Below are 17,127 nucleotides of genomic sequence, written 5' to 3' on the forward strand. Positions count from 1 at the left end.
AAGTCCTGACTATAATTATACCCTCTAGAGCTAGGATTCTGATGAAGGAGGCTCAGAGGGCACCTTGGTCTAGAGAAGCAGGGTGCTCTCCCGCTTAAGTCACAATCTCCCTGCACACATGACCAGGCTCAGGGCCTACTCCTCCCTCATGGTCATCAGATGTAGGCTGTGGTGAGCAGAATGTATATTCACTGACATGAAAAAAGCTATTACCAAGTTAAAGTGTGAATAGACACAGAGAATTTAAGGAAATCAGTACCATAAAAGAGAGTAAATAGATTAAACACATGAACAAACAAAAAGTGGTTTTGATTTTTTTGGCAACTGCTCTGTATTCTCTTATCTCCTCTTTACTGTATTATTTTCAATATGAGTATTTTTTCAGCATTTTTTTACTTACTGTATTTCTCCCTTCCATTAGTCTGACAATTTTATAGTCTTTGACTATGTGTTTACTTATAACTCTAAAAATCACAGCATGTATATCTGATTTATCTAATTCTGGTAAGAATTAAAACTTTTACTTTTCTTCCAGGAAAGACAATAGTAAGACTGTACATTTAATTCCAAATATATGAGTACATGTATTATGTGTAATAAGTGACAAAGGTTTCAAACCAAATAAAAAAGCCAAAACTTAATTACTTACTATTTTATTTTATTTTTTATTTTTTTTTAACGTTTTTTATTTATTTTTGGGACAGAGAGAGACAGAGCATGAACGGGGGAGGGGCAGAGAGAGAGGGAGACACAGAATCGGAAATAGGCTCCAGGCTCTGAGCCATCAGCCCAGAGCCTGACGCGGGGCTCGAACTCACGGACCGCGAGATCGTGACCTGGCTGAAGTCGGACGCTTAACCGACTGCGCCACCCAGGCGCCCCGATTACTTACTATTTTAAAAGTAAATCTTAATAAATACAACATAGTGAAAAGTAAAAGAATGAGAACAGATGTATCAGGCAAATCCTAAACCAAAGTCTTATTAATATCAGACAAATTTAACCTTATAAGTTATATATAGTATATAAATATATGGATATAATATTTATATCTATATAGTATAAATTATATAATCTATATAAATTATTATAGTCAAAATCTCCGGGAAGATGGAACCACTTTAAATGTGTATATACTTAAAAGCAGAACCTCTAAAAATATAAAGCAAAAATTGACAATCCACTGAATATTAGATGACATTTTAAATATACATAATCAAGAAAGGATATGCAACCATAACATAGAAAGAACTCATGTAAGTATCAGCTAGAAAAGAGACAACCCAGCAGAAAATTGTTCAAGGGACTTGTCCAGGCATCCACAAAGAGAATACCCAAATGGCTACAAAATATATGAAAACATGTTTAATTTCATTAGTAATCAATAAAATGAAAAGCAAAACCAGAGTTAGACACCACTGGACATGCACCAGAATCAGCAAATGTCCTTGAATAAAAAGCATCCCAAATATCAGGCTCCCTTCTCTAAGTTTCCTTATTATTTCCAGTCATTAATGAAAAGTCCCCAGAGATGATGAGCCACCCTTAGCTCTATAAATTCTTCCACCTATCTCTCCTCCTGTTCTTCAATTCCTGCCACTGGTGAAGCCCAACCAGATGGCAGAGGTCACCTTGACTACGACCACTTGGTTCCAAGATGGATTATTCTGGTATTTCCAAAAGCGTTTCAACTGAAAACCAGTCTCTTGAGATACTTTGAAGGGTAAAATAGGAACGGGCAGATTCCATGGATCATTAAGGTTAGAAGGTGCAGAAACTTCACTACCTTCTGGAAGGACACAATGAACAGTAACTCTAAGAAGTCCTACAAAATATTAACACTCAAAAGCAAGGACAAAAAACGTATTATCTAAGAAACATCTGGACACAGAAGGCCACCTCAGAGTTGCTTTGAATTATTAAAGGATATAATCCAGCAAAAAGCTAGTATGAAATAATAAAAAAACATGAAATAGCATTGAACATATAAAGCAATAAGACATTGAAGCGTAAGTGCTTTTTCATGTAAAATATAACATATACAACAACTGGAACTCAAAAACTGCATGATCCCAACATAAGAAATAGAAGGAATGAGTATAGGTATCCTAATACACCATTTGCAATTATGCAGGGGAACTTCTCTTTCTTTCTTTCTTTTTTTTTTAAGTTTTATTTATTTATTTACTTAGAGAAAGAGAGAGAGAGAGAGAGAGCACGCACAAGTGGGGGAGGGGCAGAGAGAGGCGGGGGGAGAGAGAGAGAACCCTAAGCAGGCTCCACAGTGTCACTATAGAGCGCGATGTGGGGCTTGAACTCATGAACCTCGAGGTCATGACCTTAACCAAAGTTGGATGCTTAACTGACTGAGCACCCAGGCGCCCCATGGAGGGGTATTTCTAAGAGGAGAAAATCTGGATATGTTTTCAGAAAAATTAGAAAATGATGCTGGTCAAGTCATAGCCACATGTCCACTCTTTTCCATTCCTTGAACATCTAGTTCATAGACCTACAACTATCAAAAGCTTTATTCATCATTAATCTATCTCTTCTTTTTAAAAATACGCACATCTAATATAATGTAACTATCCCCCAGAGAAACAAAAACGCCTTTTTCCCTCCCCAAGGGGAGATAAAGCATAGACAGATTCATCATTGCACGTAGTCTCATTATTCTTTTTTTTTTTTTTTTTTGTAGTCTCATTATTCTTACCCAATGGTAAATTTCAACACCTTAACACATTCCACATATCACAGACGGGGAAAAGAAGACAAAACCGAAGACAACATGAAAACAATAGGAGGCAGATTGTGATTTTTCCTATTGGCCCTGGATTTATTTGAAACAAAGATCAGAAAATAACAAGTACCTCCAAATTAAAGACAGCTTTGGGTCCATTTCTCCAGAACTTAAAAAAGTTAGCAAAACTACTTAATGACCATCATACCCAACAACCCTTTTCAGAAAATCCTAGAGATTCATCATCAAGAAGGAGGATTTTTGAAGGGAATTTAAAGGAGTGTAGAAGTTTTTGGCATGTCTCACATTAGCCCTCACAAAAAGACAAGTGCATGGTCAGCGAGGGAACTCTCTGAAAGTTTTGGAAGAAGGGGTTGTCAGAAGGCAAGAGCGGAATTTTACTTATTGAGGTTCAGAAAACCGTAAGTCAGCCTCAAGCTGCCACCAGAGCAGAGCATAAGCAAGGTCGTGTGTTAACTGGCACATGACCCTTTGAGTTGCAATGGCTTAGAGATTCTTGCCTAACTTGGCCCGGAAGATGTCTGAAGACAGGACACTGACACATTGCTGCCTATGGCAGAGGGAGCTAAAGAGTGGGGCAAACTACATTGGGATGCGTGGAATTCATATGGGCCAAGAGGATGCTGTAGGAGGTGGCCAGGTTAGTGTTATTAAAAAAATAATCATGGAAATAAATTCACATGGCAATTTTGAGAATCAAATTATCCTTAAAGGAAGAGAAAGGGCCAGAGTACTAGGAATCATGAGTGTAGAGTCTGGAATCACACAGAGCTAGGTTTGAATCCCATTCCTTGTGTGAGCTGGGGCTAATAAACTCTCTGAACTTCAGTTTTTTCATCTGTAAAATGTAGATAATATGTCATATGATTCTTAAGAAGATTATCTTAGATAATACACATAAATTGCTTAACACTGTTAACACAGGAAGAAATATTTCCAGTAATACTAAAGAATTCAGAGAAGCAAAACAACAACAAAATGTTCATTGGATTTAGCCTGAAGGAGGTCATTAGTGTCCCCTTACCCTGGTCTCAACTAATTTCCTTTGTCTAGAAGCAAGTATTTAAATTTTTAGTTGTTCTTTTTTTGTGTGTACTTCCATATTTCTAATGTATTAGAATTCAATGTATTTAATACTATTTTTAATTTTGGGCTTGTATAACTAACTCCCCACTATTAAAGACAATGGACTAACCCCTACACCCCCCTCTGTTACTCTGGAAGCCCCCCCCCCCCCCATAACACTTTCTTTTCCCTCAATCTCCCAAAAGAGTTTTATCATAATTTTTAGTTGGATCAATATATAGTGTCTTAGTCATTTGCGGCTAAATTACTACACATAATTGTATCTTCTTTCAACCATTTCTCTTCCCTGGAGTTAATAACTGCCTCACATTTCATACGCTTGGTTTTTCATATACCTAAAAGCAATTAATTCCCAAATATTCCACCATGAATGCAAAACTCTCAATGTCTACAGACTCAAAGGACAATTCATCAGTTTCATTTTTTTCTGGAGACGTTCCTCTGGAGCCCCGTATTCTGCTGTTCCAGTTAGAACTGGTTACCCTCTAGGCCTGCTAAGATCTTAATTCATTCTTCTTCGTGAGTTTACTTAATTTACTGTATCCACTAACTTCTTAGAACCATCAATGCACCATGTCCAGTGACACATCCAACTGGGGGCACTCCCAATTCTTGAGCCTTACTGACTTCTGCCAATGGGGATCACTCCTTTTCCAGGCTTCTAGCTCCAGCAGTCGGATTTCTACTTTCTGTGGGCTGCTAAGTTATTGGCTACATACCCATCTGCTTACTGACATCTAAAAGAAAATGTGACACCATTTTCTCCCATAGTTTTTGGATTTGTAGACCTATAACTTTCTTCCTACCTCTTGCTATCATTTTTGTTAGGTTTCATGAGAGGAGAAAATTAGATGTGTTTAACCCACCAAGAATAGCCATCAGTTTAAAATGGTATTGTATCGGGGCACCTGGGTGCCTCAGTCGGATGTCGGCTTAGGTCATGATTTCGGAGTTCATGAGTTCGAGCCCCGTGTAGGGCTCTGTGTTGACAGCTCAGAGCCCGGTGCCTGCTTCAGATTCTGTGTCTCCCTTTCCCTCTGCCTCTCCCCTGCTTGCACTCTGTCTCTCTCTCACAAATAAATAAACGTTAAAGCCAACTAAATTAAACTAAAAGGAAATTATATTGTATCTGTTTTCTTCCCAGTCTATTATACCTTTGAAGGTGTATCTTATTCATTTTTCTGATTTCACTTAGTGGTGCCGGATATCACATGGGGACGTTTCTATTGGACGTTATGTGGGTAAAACAGAGTCAAATGGAGGCGGTGGATGCAGGTGGTGCGTTAGGAGGCAGTTGAGGTAGTTGAGATATATCATCAGAGGAAATTATATTTCAACCTCAGCAAAAGAGAAAGGAAAAGCCTCAGACATCTGCTATTAAATAGTAGAGCAAACAAAAAATGTGAGAGCAAATATATTAGAAACTGGGGGTCATGTAAAGTTGAGGTGATATATTTAAGCCCTGCTCTGCATTATTTTGAATCTAGGAAGGATGTTGCCATGCTATCTCTCAAGAAAAGATATTTTCCCCCAGTGTTTGTATAATTCCAAGTTAAAAACACAAACACAGCATATTTTTCTGTGTGGGCTTCCTCCATTATTATGGACAGAATGGTTTTGCAAAGGGTGGATATGCAGCAAAGAAAGGTACCTTTCTTAAGAAATCACTCTTAACATGTTTGACATATAATCCCAGACACCTGTGCCTATACGTTACTAATACATAAAATAATTGTTAGAGATGCATAAGGACAGGGTCTGTTCAGTGACAATAGCCCAACGAACCCCTGCCCGCATCAAAGCAATGTACGCATATCACAGTCTTCCTTACCATTGTCAGCTCACTCAACTGCGCTTATTTACTGCCCTGCAATCATTTTGCCGATTGAGCAAACTAGGTTTTTATCTCAACTTCTTAGAGAATGGATTTCAGACGAGTCAAACCACTGAAACTGAACAAATGTATATGTTTTAAAAGGAAACAAAAGCATTGTTTCTTATTTTTTTCAAAAGATGAATTCTAAAGGCCTACAATTTTTTTTTTTTGATGTTTATTTTTGAGAGAGAGTGAGAGACAGAGCGTGAGTGGGTGAGGGGCTGAGAGAGGGAGACACAGAATCAGAAGCAGGCTCCAGGCTCCGAGCTGTCAGCACAGAGCCTGACACAGGGTTTGAACCCACAAACCATGAGATCACGACCTGGGCTGAAGTCGGAAGCTTAACCCACTGAACCACCCAGGCGCCCCCCCCCCCCTTTTAAGTTTACTTATTCATTTTGAGAGAGAGAGAGAGCAGAGCAGGGGCAGAGAGGGAGACAGAATCCTAAGCAGGCTCTGTGTGCTCTCAGTGAGCACAGCAGGATGCGGGGCTTGAACCCATGAAACCGTGAGATCATGACCTGAGCCAAAATCAAGAGTCAGAAGTTAACCAACTGAGCCACCCAGGCGCCCCTAAAGGCCTACAACTTCAGGGAAATTTAATCTCCCTTTCTTTGAACACTGAATTCACAGAAAATAATAATCACCAACAGTCTACGGCAAATAATTCTCCCCACACTTCCGTTTTATCAAGAGTGATAAAGACATTATTTTTGGTACATTGGATTTTATCTTGTGACTTTGCAGCAGGAAAAAATAAATTCCCAAAAAAGCTAAATAAAATATCTTAGCACTTCTCCAAATCCATCTTCAGTGGCTTGATACAGTATTTCTCACAGTGTCATTTCCTCTGGCCCCTGAACTTGGAATGATCAGCTATCTCAAGCTTCCTAGAGTAGATTCATTAATCCAAAGTAATGCTACTCTCCAGCAACCATTCATTATAATTTGTTTTAATACATAAAATAGTAGGTGACTTAAAATTATACACAATTTTTTTTTTTTTTTTAAAGCTCAAGGGACTGGGGCTGTGAGTTCTGCCCCTGGATGTGCCATTGCAGTAACAGAAGTTGACTCTGGGGGTATCCGAGTCTGAGAACTAGCTGCTGTTTATCGAGGGGCTCATCTGAGCAGGGCGCGAGACGAGATGCTTTACAGACATATCTCTGTTTAATTTCCTCAACAGCTCTACAAGGAAGGTTATCATTAGTTCCAAGTTAGAGCTGAGGTTCAGAGAAGTTAGGACACCAAGCTAGGATCACACAGCAAGGAAGTGCGAAGTCCAGATTTGAAATTAGATGGGTCTCTGAAGAACCCCCACTCTTCATGGGGGAGGACCTCTGCCTCTATGCCAAGCTCAGAGGGCAAGCCCTAAGAGTTCTTCACAGCCCCAGCACAAGGCAATTTATCTGCCCTCCGCTTGAGCTCTGGTGAGAGAGGATCGGTGTCTGTGATAAACTGAGACAAAGAACATGCAAATGTTTTGTAAACTGTGGAGTGATATTCAAATGCAAACGGATTGAAACTTGTCTGCCCATTCCCGCCCCGCCCCTGCCCCCAGCACAAGAACTCTTTCAATTGAATTAGGAGGTTGGATTTCTATATTTGATACTTCTTTTTTGAGAGATCGTTGACATAGGGCGTTATATGAGTTTCAGGTGTACAGGAGAATGATTCAACGTTTGCATGGATTGCAACACGATCACCACAATGTCTGGTTTACGTCTCTTACTGCACACAGTTAAAACAGTTGTTTTCTTATCATGAGAACTTTGAAGATCTACTCTATATGGAAACATTTTGAGGGGCCAATGAAGCCTGATTCAGTAAGATTTTAGCTCTTGCGGATGGCTTTTAGGAAAAGGGAATGAAAACCGTAGGAGCAGGAGCTAACAGGGGGCAGAGATGCGCAGTAGTAGCCAGAGAAAACCAGAACACAGAGAATCCGCTGGACTCTACCTCAGAACTCGTTTCTGTGAAGACTGAGGAGCAAGGGGGCCAAAGACGAGAAGGTACAGAACTGGGAGTGAGATGGCCCCAATTTTCATCTCTGCTCAGCGGCTACACTCAAAGTGACGCCGGTGACGTTTTGTTTCTTCATCCTCCAAGTGAGGAACCGAAAGAGACACGTTCTAAGGACCAGCCCCCCTGACCCCCAGTGCTTCCACATTTGGTTAGCTGCCACAGAGATTCTTGGCTCCTTCCCATCTGACCATCTCTTTGTCAGTATGAACCAGCTGATTGGAACACCTCCTCCCCTGCCGTCTATACCACCTTCCACACGTATCTCATGACTACTCCTTCTGCAAACCTGAGCCTCTTGAGCCATAAAGCCCAGGCCTTGATACACCCTGGGGCCAGCTGAACTCTTCAACTGGGAGAGCTCGAGCCTAGCTGTCTGCAAACACAGTAGCATTTGCACACAGGACTCCAGGAGGCGAGGCCGACATCTTATCCAGTCGTGTGTCTCCTGTAACAAAGAGTAGATGGTGTCTAAGCCAGAAGCACCAGGACATTCTTCTCTGGTCTTTACCCTGTGAACCTGGTGGGGCTCCTGGAGGTAAACGGCACACAAGTGTGCCCCCTCCCGCACTCTAAGTGAGCCGCAGCCTTGACCCTCTAGAAGGTGACTCTAGACACAAGAACGACTACATAAAACATCAGCAAGAGCAATGGAAACACCGAGGTTGGTTTTTAGACTCACTGCCACCTCTTTTTTTCTCCCTGGAGGGGCAGGAAAGGAGCGAGTGGATACCCTGTCTTCCCATCCACCCGTACTGCCAATTTCCACATTCATTAGCCCCGTGAGCCAAGGCCAAGTTTCATTTCATCATTTCTCCCAGGGTGGGACCCCATGTGGTACAATAGAAAGGTCCCAGGGCAGCAGATGTGAGCTCCAGACGTAATCTGGCCACTCGCCAACTGTGCCCCTGGGAAAATCTCAAATCTCCTATAAATTTGGGATAATAAAGCAAACCATGCGGCGTTGTTTGGAGAATTAGGGGCAAAGCATTTCTTCCCCTATGCTCTCCCTGCGCCGGCACGGCCTCTGCTGTAGCTGTGCCCTTCACAGTTAGCCTGTAGACCATCTCCTCTTCCCCGACTCCTGCTCTCATTGGACTCCAGTAATGCGGTCGTCCTCTCCTGCCTTCAGCCCGAGAGGGGGCGCAGCTTTGCCATTTCTCATCTTGGGTGCCTTCCACCCCTTCTAAGTTTCCCTAATGGCCTTCATCAAAGCCCCTTCAAATGAATCCTGGGGGATGAATTGTTTCCTGGGGAGACCCTGGCTGATAACTGGGTATCCGATAAGGCTGAACGTGGGGAGGCGGAGGGGAAGAAAGAGAAGTGCCTAACCAGCCCCCCCAGGTTTGTTCTGAGCTGCCTTACTGTGGTCTGAAAGACCACCCTCTCTCCTGGGTCACTACATAGCCTCCTGACCGTTCTCCCCATGTCTCCTCTTGCCCCCCTGTGGTCTGTTTTCAACACAGCATGGTGGCAGAGTGATGCTGAGAACCCACAAGTCAGATCCTGTCTCTCCTTGGCTCAGAATCCCCCAACGCCTTCCATGCCACTCAGAATGAAAGCTCAAGTCCTCAGTGTCCTTTTATGATCTGGCCCCCAGCCAGGGCAGATGGGCAGACAACATTGCCCTGTCCCCTTCCACCCTCTGGCCCTCCACTTCAGATCCACCATATCCCCAGAAACACCAGGCACACACTGGCCTCAAGAGCTTTGCTCTTTCCATTTCCTCTGCCCAAAGAGTTGCCGGTGAGCTCTAGGGATCTGTATTATCAGGTTCCAGAAAATTGTTTGATTCCACTCACGATGTCCAACATTATTAGAAGAATAATAATACTTGTGCATTAAGTTAGATTCAATTTTATTCACCTCAATTCTTTGTGAAAAAAATCGTTTATTAGCTTTTCTTTTTTTTAATTTTTTAGAGATGAGAGAGTACGTGTGTGCTCAAGCGAGACTAGGGGAGGAGCAGAGAGAGAGAGGGAGAGGGAGAATCCCAAGCAGGCTCCACACTGTCAGGGCAAAGCCCGACAATGGGCTCGATGCCATGACTGTGAGATGGTGATCTGAGCTGAAATCAAGGGTCAGACGCTTAACCTACTGAGCCACCCAGGTGCCTCAATTAGCCATTTTGGATAGGGAGTGAGAACCGTAGGCGGCATTCGGGGAACATAAGGTGGTTGGTTATTTCATGGCTGGCCTAAGAAGGGGTGTGGGTAATTTAAAATTCCTGTGGAGGAGGCAGGGCTGCAGAAGAGTCAGCATAAAACGGTGAAGCTCCGCAGTGTGTGAAACAGCACGAAAAATCAAATGAAACAACAGAACACTCAACAGTGGTAATGGCCCAGCCATGAGGGACCTGGGTATTGCAGAACTATTCAAAGTCCCGATTTCATTTTACTTTGTAATTTCTTCCTGACTCTTCCCCTGGCCCACTCCATGGCATCGTGCAAGTCTGTTCTCATCTGTCGGCGTCATTAGAAAGGACCAGGTGAGCTCCATCCCTTCCGAAGACACCCCTAGCTCCAGAGACCACGAGTTACTCCAACAGCTCCTCCTTGACAGATTTCCATGGTGCGTGGTCCAGATGCCCAACTCCTGGCATGCAGGAGCCTCGGGCTCTGGTTCAAGCTGTTTCCTGCATCCGAGGCCAGCGGCTGCTCCACCAAGATGGAAGGAAGGAAGCCAGGCATTGGTGGTGCCACCTGGCCACTCATCCTGGAGCGTTCCTCAACCCTCACCTTCTGCAGCAAGGTCCACTTTCCACAAAAAGGACAAGAGGGCATGGCGGTGTTTCTGGTGTCCCATCCACAACCCAAATCCCACAGAATATGAGATCGGGTGAGGTTTTAGCGTCACTCTCTCCTTCTACCTTAATCCAAGCCCACTTCCAGGCAGGTGCTCAGACTTTCCAGAACGTGGCGATGGGGAAGAGAGGAGACTGGAGCACATAACAATCAGACACAGTCCAAATGATTCCTTTCGCCTGCCCTCTAGAGGATGAGATGTAGAGGATATGCAGAGGATGAGATGGGATGGAGGGCACAAAAAAGTGCTCATTGAAATGAAAGCCTTGTCAGTATCATCTGTCATCATCGTGAACACCTATCTTGAGAATCAACCCTGTGCTGAGCTTTTTATCTGCAATCTCAATTATCCTCACAAACAACTTGCTATACATTAGTATCTCCGTTTAGCAAACAGAGGAAACAAGCTCAGAGGGATAAATTAATTTACCCACTAAGTCCGCAGGTTAACATAGGATTGAAGTGGGATCCAACCAGATCTAGTACACACAACCCCAGCTGTAGGCCTGCCTTTCTGGAGAGCCTCCCTGAGCCTCCAGACACGGGGGGTTAGGTGGAAATTCAGAGCACGTTTTCTTGCCCACCGCCTCCCTCTTGTGGCTCAATTGCATATATGAACTCAATGTGAAGGAGATGAGGCAGGTTACCGAGGAAAAGGAACGGTCAGGGAAACTGGGTTACTAATCCATTACCTTCATGATCTGAGTTGCGTTCTTTCTTGGGGCCACGGTTTTCTCCTACTTCAGTTAGGGAGACCTCCGAGTCCCTTCTAGCCCTGATGTCCCATATTTCTAAGACGGATACTGGTCTCTCAAGTCGAGTCCAGTCCTGCACCTTTACATTCTAAGAACTGTGTGTGGTTGTGTACGCGTTTGAAGGGCCTCCTCAGTGAGGGTCTCCATGACATTAGCACTGCTCTGGCACAAAAAAAGAAGTGGAATGTGCAGGGCTCTGCATTCATCCAGTTTATCACAGGTTCACAAGGGGGCAACCCTGGGCCACTCAGGGCACTGCCTAACCGCAGCGAACTTGGTCAAAATGGCTGGTAAGTTGCAAGATCCAGGATTTGAACCTAGATTTTCCGGCTCCAAACTCAAGTTTATTCCTTCCACACATATCTATTCGAGACTGAGTAAGCTTCATAATGAAGGAGCTGCAGACAGAAAGAGGCACAAAGGGAACTAGGACGTACGGCATGGCAAAACACCTCGACAGCAGTATGAATGTAGGTCCACTATAGTATACAACACTAAGATTTACTCGAATCCTCTCTTGGGGTCATACAAGGCGTTAAACATTCCACGGATGTGAATCACGTACATGCTCTGTCACAGAGACAAAGCTGACTTAACAATAACTAGCTTGCAGAATTGTTTCAGGGCTAATGCAGGTCATAAGAAGGTGCTTGGCAAGTAGCCATAAAGATGATTGTTTGTTTGTTTTCCTAAGCTTCTAGAAAAGCTACCCAAAGGAAACTGACTAGGAAGTTCCATTGTGTAGGAAGAAAAAAAAAAAATAAAACAGAACTCACAAAGAAACTTGAAGGAGAGAGAACGGGGTGTGGCAGCCTTGAGGTACAGGCTAAGCCAACAGGGGACGTTTTGTGAGGGAATATTCGGGGACAAAGGGTGACGAGAGGGAGGGAGATGGCAAGAATCGGCATTACAGGGCAGGTGCTAGCAGAACTGTGCGTCTTTGTGTTGCTGGGCACTTGAAGACGGCACTGTTTTCCGCATGCCTGTAGTCGGTATGGTGCAGGCTGTGCCTTGAGCGCTAGAAGAATTCTCCTGATGCCAGAGTTTGAGTTTCTATTGCTTCCCCCATCCTAATTCGTCCTCCAAACCATTATTTCACACGTTTGTTGCAATATGAACAAAATATATTCACTTCAGATTTTGTTTGGTTATGGAGAGTTTAAAAATCTATACATTTTCATAAGTCTTGAAATTTTTTATAGTGGTAACAAATATTTGTGTTATTTATTTCCACTTCTCTTGCAATGGGGTTAGTGAATGTGACCTGGAGTTTTTTGTTTTTAATTGAATGAGGTCTTCTTGGGGATGAATTTATGGTGAATTATCATCAATGTACCAAGTGAGCTTAAAAACCATGTTTCCTTTATACTGGTTAAGTCAAGCATTTTATGATTCAAATACTGGGGTTTTTTTGCTTATGTTTCTCAAAACTTGCAAGACGCACGTTAAAAACTCTCACGACTGGTGTTTTTGTTAGTTTCTCCGATCTCTAGGCAAATCTTCAAATTATTTTTTTTTATTGTTTATGTATTGTGTGTTTTGGTCATAAGGACTTTTTTGTTGTCTAATATTAATATTACATGCTTTGCCCTTTTATTTTGCATCTTCTGACCTGTCTTTGCCTCTCCTTGCCCTTGCAAACACTACTAACTAGGGACCTCTGGAAATACAAATGCAATTTTGTCATCCTTTGGTGGCTGCAGGAGGCTCAGTGCCTGCAGGAGGCATTCAGTGCCCTGGGCATCCAGGACCTGGCTCCCTCCCAGTTAGGTCTCTCACTTGTCACTCTGTGTTAGAATCGTAACAAACTGCTTCTGCTTTCAAGGCGCTGACCTTTGCGCACACTGATCTGGATGGACAGTGGTGTGACCAAGTGTCAAATGCCAAATATCCAAGCTGTGTGAAGCAGGGAAGAGGAGAGGCAGCAAATCTGTTTTCGGGTTCCTCTTCACTCATGGAACAAAATGCCAACATTTTAAGGGAGCAATGAAGTGACAGAGAAGATAATTTAAATTTGGAACAAGAGCGAAACAAGACAAGGTAGCAGTTGTAGGCAGCATACTTATTCGATATCAGCATTAGACATCTTCTTAACATATTTCTTTTGCGCCATCGAGTGCAAAATAATAAATAATCATGAATTGTCACAGTCTTTAGTGGATTCCTCAGCTTAGTATCAATTTTCTACGGCCTGGAAAAACCTACCAGCCTAGGCACCGTTGGGTGAGCCGAAATTCCTGGTGGGAGGGGAGCCCAAGTTTTCCCCTTGGTTGTACTAGAGAAGACAAACTCTACTGTCTCTCTCCAGCTTCTCTTCCCATGTCTTTCCTCAAGAACAGCTGGTTGCTTGTCTTCTCATTTTCTAGCCTTAATTTCTAGGGCCCAGCGTACAGTATTTAGACAATTTGCCCGTCTGAATTGCAATTTGAATCAGAGAGACAGTGATCTTTGTCACAGTAAACAAATCATTTTTGTGTTTTGTTTTTGTTTTTGTTTTTGAGAGAGAGACAGAGAGAGCACCAGTGGGGGAAGGGCACAGAAAGTGGGAGAGAGAGAATCCCAAGTAGCCTCTGCTCTGTCAGCACAGAGCCTGACCCGACAAGAGGGTGGGCGTGGGGGAGTTGACCCCTGAACTGTGAGATCGTGACCTGAGCCAAAATAAATCAAGAGTTGGGGGCTTACCCAACCGAGCCACCTAGGCGCCTCTTATCTTTGTGTTTCTAAAAGCAATAGAAAGCAATAGAAAGAAAGCACATTGTTTATTGTATAAAAAAAGCTTCATACAAATGTATAAGGCATAATTAATTAGTTTAAAATATTCTAGATCCAACAGAACACAGGTATCTCCCATGTTTCAAAAGTTTGCATTACGCCACTTGGCTTTTATGAAAGACCTACATTAGTATCTGTTTTCGCTCAACAAAATAAATTCGAAGAGGGTTTTTGCTTTTACAGAGGACTCTGTGGCTCTTAACCTCGTGAAGGTTTTGTTTCTTCGGCTACAGGAGGACCTCCCAGCGCCTGTTTTTCCTAGTGCTGCACACCAATGACCAAAGGAAGCAAAAAGTGATATTCTGTATTTCTGACTGAGCACACCTGGAGACATTTAGATTTTATACCAGGGTTGTGGGTTTTTTTCGGTTGTTTTGTTTTGTTTTATGTCTATTTTGGTCGGAAGTTTTTTTTTTTTAAATTTTTTTTTTTTTCAACGTTTATTTATTTTTGGGACAGAGAGAGACAGAGCATGAACGGGGGAGGGGCAGAGAGAGAGGGAGACACAGAATCGGAAACAGGCTCCAGGCTCTGAGCCATCAGCCCAGAGCCCGACGCGGGGCTCGAACTCACGGACCGCGAGATCGTGACCTGGCTGAAGTCGGACGCTTAACCGACTGCGCCACCCAGGCGCCCCTGGTCGGAAGTTTTAAAACAAGACTACTGACAATCATTCTCATTGGACCCTGCTGGGTCACATGTCCAGGCTGAACCAATCACTGCCATGGGAGGGATCAAAGGCACTGACTGACAGCCTCGGGCTAGAGCACCCTGGAAGGAGGGGAGAAGTCAGCTCCTTAAAACCACGTGGATTGGGGCGCCTGGGTGGCGCAGTCGGTTAAGCGTCCGACTTCAGCCAGGTCACGATCTCGCGGTCCGTGAGTGCGAGCCCCGCGTCAGGCTCTGGGCTGATGGCTCAGAGCCTGGAGCCTGTTTCCGATTCTGTGTCTCCCTCTCTCTCTGCCCCTCCCCCGTTCATGCTCTGTCTCTCTCTGTCCCAAAAATAAATAAACGTTGAAAAAAAAAAAAAAAATTAAAAAAAAAAAAAAAAAAAAAAAACCCACGTGGATCTCCAACCACAAGTCACGGACTGCTGGGAAGCACAAAGTGGAAAACGGATCTGAGGAGACCAGTGTGTTACCCCATTTTCATCTGGGCCGCATTTTCTGATCTCTCACCCAGGGATGCTTCCCTCAGACTCTGCATAGAGTTGGGGATCCTTTGGCAGCATTCCAACTTTCCTCTGCTCCACGTTTACAAAATTTAGAAAACCAGCCCCAAACGAACCTTTCAAACAGTTATCCCATGAAAAGCTCTGTTTCCAGATTCCCCATAGGTAACCTAGATCCTACAACACCGTTTCCTAGCACCAAAGGGGTAACTCGGAAGTATCTGAAGGATGTAGATGGAGAAAAAGCAACCTTGATTTTCATGCTCAAGGATGTCAATCAATTCTGGCTTTCTAGAATGGAAGATGGCTGAACAAAACTGAATTTGGGCACCTTTTTAAAATGCTGTCTGCGGTGGGGTGAGGGGGCACAGTGCTTTCTCTCTCAGGGTAGGCTTTGAGACATTATGGAACTATGTTATGAGTTCTCTAGAGAAACAGACCCAATAGGAGGGAGAGGGGACGGGGGGGCGGGAGGGGGAGAAGGGGGGGAGGGGGGAGAGAGAGAAGATGTAGTGCAGCAACTGGTCACGTGGTTATATCCTACAGGCCGCTGCCCGCAAGCTGGAGAGCCAGGAAAGCTGGCTGTGTCCTTCAGCCCCAATGGAAAGACTTGAGAAGCAGGAGTGCCAATGTCTGAGAGAAGAATAAATGGATGCCTCCGCTCAAGCAGAGAGAGCACAGCCACCCTTCCTCTCTGTTCTGTCAGGCCCTCGGCATATTCAATGAGTCCATACTTAGCAGTGGCGGCCATCTTCTTTTAGTCACCCGATTCAAAATCCAATGTTAATCTCTTCTGGAGACACCCTCTGGTAGGCACCCACAGAAATAACGTTTTACCAGCGCTCTGGGCCTCTCTTAGCCTAGTCAGGTTGACACATAAAATTAACCATCACAGGTACTTTTGCAAAACATAGAAATCTGTGGCCACCCCAGGTTATGAAGTCACTCCGGTGGCACTTCTGTCCCATTGAGCTTATTCAGAACCTCTTTGTGTGCTTTTCCTCTCTGGTTTCTGCATCCCTGGAACCCTCATGCTGCATCGAGTGTGAGATCTCTGTAGCGGTATGGTCTTTTTCCACAGTAGCTGTGCCCACTTTCTCTTGCAATGGGATCACTTAGGCCTATAAAACCAGGCTCGTAGGTGCAGTTTCCCTTGTCCTCATTGTAATTCAGCCAAAGAATCCCTCTGACGGAAATCCTGGACTTAAACTTCTATCTATGCCTGTGAAGCCACAGGCTGGGGGGGGGGGGGGGGTTGGGGGGGGGGGAGGCTAAGGATGGCCGGACATGGGACTCTGGGGCTCAACCTCATGACTGTGAGATCGTGACCTGAACCAAAATCAAGAGTCAGATAATCAACTGACTGAGCCACCCAGGCGTCCCTTTTCTTACCTTTTAAGTCCACAGGCGTTTAGTATGGTACTTCACACCAAAATACCATGGTCCCTCAAAGTAGTGGAAATGTTTCTTTTCTCTGCAGCCTCTTTTTCTGCAGTAATCACATATGACCCTAATATTCTATATCCTTCTTTCCTATTTTCTGAAAGACTCCACTGAGCTACGCCTCTTAAATTGGCCCATTCCCTTATCTATTCATGAAAGGTTGACGTTGTTCGTTGGTTAGACCATATTCTGTTTTCCTTTCCCTTATCTTCTGGTCTGGGCATTTTTGTCTTCCTAACATACTCCTGCTATTAGCCTTTAATACTCTCAACTGCCCCAGAAGCATCCATCGTCCAAATGAGGCTTGGTCATCTCATCTCCCAGCATTACCTGACCCGTCAAAGAAACATATTCTCATCTTGCCAACTTCTAACCAAGACTGAACTCAACTGATTATTGACCTGAAGCCACCCAATCAAGGCTCCAACACATGCCTC

General features: G+C 43.9%; 1 protein-coding gene across 4 annotated transcripts in view; it reads right to left on the minus strand.

The window, feature by feature from the left end:
• The window catches only part of LOC123601759 (membrane-spanning 4-domains subfamily A member 4A-like), a 172,149-nt gene that overhangs the window by 30,778 nt on the left and 124,244 nt on the right, over positions 1-17,127 (minus strand). The gene's annotated exons all lie outside the window — the stretch shown is intronic.

This window comes from Leopardus geoffroyi, chromosome D1 (assembly GCF_018350155.1).
Source record: "Leopardus geoffroyi isolate Oge1 chromosome D1, O.geoffroyi_Oge1_pat1.0, whole genome shotgun sequence".
Classification (NCBI taxonomy): Eukaryota; Metazoa; Chordata; class Mammalia; order Carnivora; family Felidae; genus Leopardus; species Leopardus geoffroyi.